Source organism: Pinus tabuliformis, chromosome 3_2 (genome assembly GCF_031772625.1).
Source record: "Pinus tabuliformis cultivar Carrire ecotype Pingquan chromosome 3_2, CPIR1, whole genome shotgun sequence".
Lineage (NCBI taxonomy): Eukaryota > Viridiplantae > Streptophyta > Pinopsida > Pinales > Pinaceae > Pinus > Pinus tabuliformis.
Window position 1 is genome coordinate 801,848,649 of NC_142302.1, and position 5,290 is coordinate 801,853,938.

The window sequence follows — 5,290 nt, forward strand, 5'->3', positions numbered from 1 at the left end:
TTTCCCATCTGGTCCATACTTGGTTCTGTAAACCCATTTGCATCTAACAAGTTTTCGTTCCTTTGGTAGAGGAACAAGATCCCATGTATCATTTGCCAATAATGAATGATATTCTTCATTCATAGTTGCTTCCCAATCTGGATGGCCTGAAGCTTCTACAAAGGTGTCAGGATCATAATTCATTGAAGCTTGAGCCAGTAAAGAAGAGTCTCTATCGAACTGATAACATGTATGTCGCTGATCTGTAGGATCACCGACAAGATCACCTGCTGCATCCCGAGTAGCACGGACCCATTTTGGAAGCTGAGGAGTTGAAGGAGGATCCTGAGAAGGTGGGGGAGGAGTTTCATCCTCGCTTTCATCATCTGAAGAAGAAATATTTTCAAAAGTAGAAGAGATAGGGAGAGGTGGCACATCCGCCGAACTAGGCTCGTAGGCCGATATATTTTCAACAAACTTTACATCTCTTCTAATGATAACATTTTTGGACTTAAGTGGAATAAGTCTATATCCTTTGACATCTTCAGAATATCCAACAAAAATACATTTTTCACTCTTAGGTTCTAAATATTTATGTTTCTCATCTGGAATATGGGCCCATGCTTCACTTCCAAAAACACGAAAGTGACTTACATTTGCTTTAATTGAGCTCCATGCTTCTTCTGGAGTGATATTCTTTAAAACCTTAGTAGGAGTGCGATTTATTATGTAATTTGCACAGTTAATTGCTTCTGCCCAATAATTAAGACTAAGTCCTTTAGATTGAAGCATACAATTAGCCATTTCCTTTAAGGTGCGATTCTTCCTTTCAGCTACACCATTTTGTTGTGGAGTATATGGAACAGTATGTTGCATTTGAATTCCATTCTCAGTGCAAAAGTTGATGAATGTGTTTTTAACATATTCTCCGCCATTATCAGATCTTAGCTTAAGAATTTGATGTCCAGATTGTTTTTCAACAAAGGCCTTAAAGGCCAAGAACATGTTAAATACTTCACTCTTGAGTTTTAAGAAGTATACCCAAGTGTGTCTGGAGAAATCATCAATGAAAGTTAAGAAATACTTGTAGCCAGAGAATGAAGCAACTGGAAGTGGACCACATAAATCACTATGCACAAGCTATAAAGGGGCTGAGGCGTGCCAAGAGGCACGTTTTTCAAAACTGTCCCGATGATGTTTTCCGAGTACACATCCGGAACAAACACCATCTCTGCAAGATACCATTGGAAGACCTGTCACCATATTTTCTTTACATAGATTCTGAAGAGAGCGATAGTTTAAGTGACCAAATCGCTCATGCCAAAGTTTGCTCACTTCATCATTATGAGCAACAAATACTGAGGGAAGATTTGATGACCCAAAGTTGTGAAACTTATATTGTTGGGTGCCTATAATACTAGTGATTACCCCATTACTATTGTAATTATACCCCTTATTTATATTGTTGTGCCCCTATTACCCCCATGTTGTTATTTTTGTGCCCCATAGAATCCCTCTATTGTTATTTTTGTGGCTTTATATTATTATTGTTAGGTTGGCTGGATTATATTGTGAATCCTTAGACTCCTATATATAGAAAGGAGGTTTTGTCATTTGTATCATCCAAGAATTGTTCATTTATGTAATGTAAAGGAGGTTTCCCCCTCGAAGAGGCTGAATTCTAAGGCATTGATCTATCTTTTCTTGAGCTGGTTTCATAACATTTGGTATCAGAGCTTTGGATTCTAGGGTTTCGCTGCTCCAAACAGGTCATCGTGGCATTTTCGCTATAACTTTTTTTCTATGACGTTTCAGAATTCACAAAAAAGACCATTTTAGAAGAAATCGCGCTGAACCTTGGGTCCGAATTTTAGAGCTTTTCGTGCGATATTTGTGGAGATATGATTTGAGGAAGTTGGTCTTTTTGCAGACTCCTGAATTACATTCAAAACAGGTGACCTGGGGAAAATCGTCATAACTTTCTCTTTGGGGATCAGATTGAAATTTCGTAAGAAGGTACAGAAAGAGGACAGACTGTAGCTTCTTGTATGCATTTTTCAAATCCATAGGTCGAAATAGTGACTCGTGGCACGTTGTACAAGTTTTCTCTACTGAACTAGTCTATAATCAAGTCACTGTGGGAGATTTCACATAAATCTTCCTTGAAGAATCCAAATTGGGTCAGACTTGTGGCATTGGAAAGAGGACATAGAAGGCTACTATAGATCATAATTTTAGAATTGGAGGATTTGGAATTACAGAGATACATCAGATTCAATATCAGGCTTCTACAAAGTGAAAAAAGGTGTGTAGTTTTTTTTTTTTTAATTTTTGTGTAAGCTGGGTTTGAAGGAATTCAAAGGACATAGTAAAGAATTATTATCTGTAACTGATGCCCCGAATAAAGAAAATGCAAACACCTAGTAAGGAACCTGAAAGCTCTAGCATGACTCATGAAGAAGAGGAAGAAATGCTACATGATATATCAAAATTACAAGAACAAGTGCAACAAATGTCACGCTCACAAAAGCTAACAAAAGCTAAGATAAATGGCGTGGAATCTAAGATAAAGGGCATGGAAGCTAAGATGGATGATTCGAAGACAGATTTGAAGAGAGACATGGCGGATTTGAAGACAGACATGGCAGATTTGAAGACAGATTTGACAAATTTTCTATAAGAAATACTTACTAATGGTGAAAAGGTTGTAAAGGAAACTCATGATGTGAACAAAAGTAATGTTAATCATGATTCCATAGACTCTAATGTTGGATCGAAGACCCACCATATTCCAAAAATCGATATGAGGAAGTTTGATGGCAAGGATCCCGCCACATGGATATTACAGATGGAGCAGTTCTTCAATCTCAATAATGTGCAAAACACACAAAAGGTACATATGGCAACTGTATATTTGGAACCAAATCAGTTTGTATGGTATCAATGGCTTTGTTCTCGTAAAAAATTTATCACTTGGGCAATTTTTACGGAAGAATTGATAGCACATTATGAAGATACAAAAAGCAACACTTTTTTTAGCCAATTGATAAGTCTCAAACAAAAGGGTTCAGTAATGGAGCACATTGAGGAGTTCCAAAAATTGAACATAAGGGTAAAAGATATTCCAGAGGAGCATAGGATTGATGTGTTCATAGGGTCTTTAAAGGATAATATCCAACATGATGTTCGCCTTTGGGAACCTGATTCATTAGAGAAGGCATTCAGGTTAGCAAGAAAAATGGAAAGCAAAATTATGGCAACCAGGAAGCATACCACTCACAACTATAAAGACGGAAGTGTTGTTGCCCCTAGTCTTCCACAACATATAAGGTTGACACCACAAAAATTGGAAGAAAAAAGAGCAAAAGGGCTTTGTTACAGTTGTGATAGCAAATACACTAAAGGTCATAAGTGTGCTGAGAAGAAATTATTCTACATAGATTGTGAAGAGGAAGAAGAAAAGGAGCAAGAAAGGTCAAAAGAAGAAAATATACTCCAGGAACAAAGCCTAGATGAAGAACAAATAAATCCAACCATATCTTGTAATGCATTGGTGGGAATTACCACTCCTCAAACCATCAAGATAGAAGGACAAATCAAGAAGAAAAAGGTAATAGTGTTGATTGATTCAGGAAGCACCCACAATTTTATTCATTGTAGGGTAGCAAAAGAATTGAATTGCTTCCTATATCCAGCACCATAGTGTCAAGTGATGATTGCAAATGGAGGAACAATAAATTTCTCTGGAAGGTGCCATAATATCAAGCTATCCATGGGAGAATATGTATTGACTAGCCCAATGCTTTCCATTCCAATGGGAGGTGCTGATGTTGTACTAAGAGTCCAATGGCTACAATCCTTGGGTACAATAGCTTTTAATTTTCAAGAACTTTTCATCAACTTTTCTACGGAAGGAAAGGAAGTTGAATTAAGGGGTATTGCAGGGAAACCAGGAAAGATAATCAGCTCTAATGGTATGACAAAGCTTCTAAAAAAGGATCAAAGAGGTGTAATTGCACAATTATGTTCGCTAGATGTTTCCACATTGGAATCATCTATTTCTCCAGATCTCCAAAAAGTCCTGGACAATCATTCCAAGGTATTTGAGACTCCCAAGGTCTCCCACCTATGCGTGATCATGATCATGCTATTCATCTGATTCCAGGAAGTGTTCCTCCAAACATCAGGTCGTACAGATATCCCTATGTCCAAAAAAGTGAAATTGAACGTATGGTTGCAGAAATGTTAGAGGCTGGTATAATTCAACCAAGTCAAAGTTCTTTCTCTACTCCAGCAGTATTGGTGCACAAGAAGGATGGATCATGGCGCATGTGTCCGGATTATAGGGAGCTCAACAAGCTCACTATTAAAGATAAGTTCCCCATTCCTGTCATTGATGAATTACTGGATGAATTGCATGGATCAATTTACTTCACCAAGTTGGATCTTCGTTCAGGATATCATCAAATCAGAATGAAGATTGAAGACATTCCGAAAACGGCATTTAGAACTCATGAGGGTCATTATGAATTTTTGGTCATGCCTTTTGGCCTTACCAATGCACCTTCAACATTTCAAGGTTTGATGAATTCAATTTTCAAACCATTCCTTAGAAAATTTGTGTTAGTATTTTTTGATGATATACTAATCTACAACAAGTCTTGGAAGGATCATGTTGAACATGTTGACAAGGTGCTACAACTATTGGAGGAGAAACAATTATATGCAAAAAGATCCAAATGTTTCTTTGGAGTCCAGGAGGTGGAATATTTGGGTCATATTGTATCTCATGAAGGAGTTAAGGTAGACCCTAGCAAAATTAAAGCCATTAAGGAATGGAAAATCCCCACATCCATAAAGCATCTGCGAGGATTTCTTGGGTTGACAGGGTATTATTGCAAATTTGTTAAGAATTATGGGAGAATAGCAGCACCTCTAACAACATTATTGAAGAAAGATGCATTTTCATGGACTTCGGAAGCAACAAAGGCCTTTGAACATCTTAAAGAGGCAATGTGCCAAGCACCGGTCTTAGCTACACCGGACTTCTCAAAAACCTTTATTGTGGAATGTGATGCTTCAGGAAATGGAATTGGTGTTGTTCTAATGCAAGATGAAAGACCCATTGCTTTTGAAAGTCGTCCAATCAAGGGAAAGTTTTTAAGCAAAGCTATTTATGAGAAGGAAATGTTGGCAATACTCCATGCACTTAAGAAATGGTGACCCTACCTAATGGGAAGACACTTCAAGGTAAAAACAGATCATGATAGCCTTAAATACTTTTTAGAACAAATATTATCCTCTGAAGAGC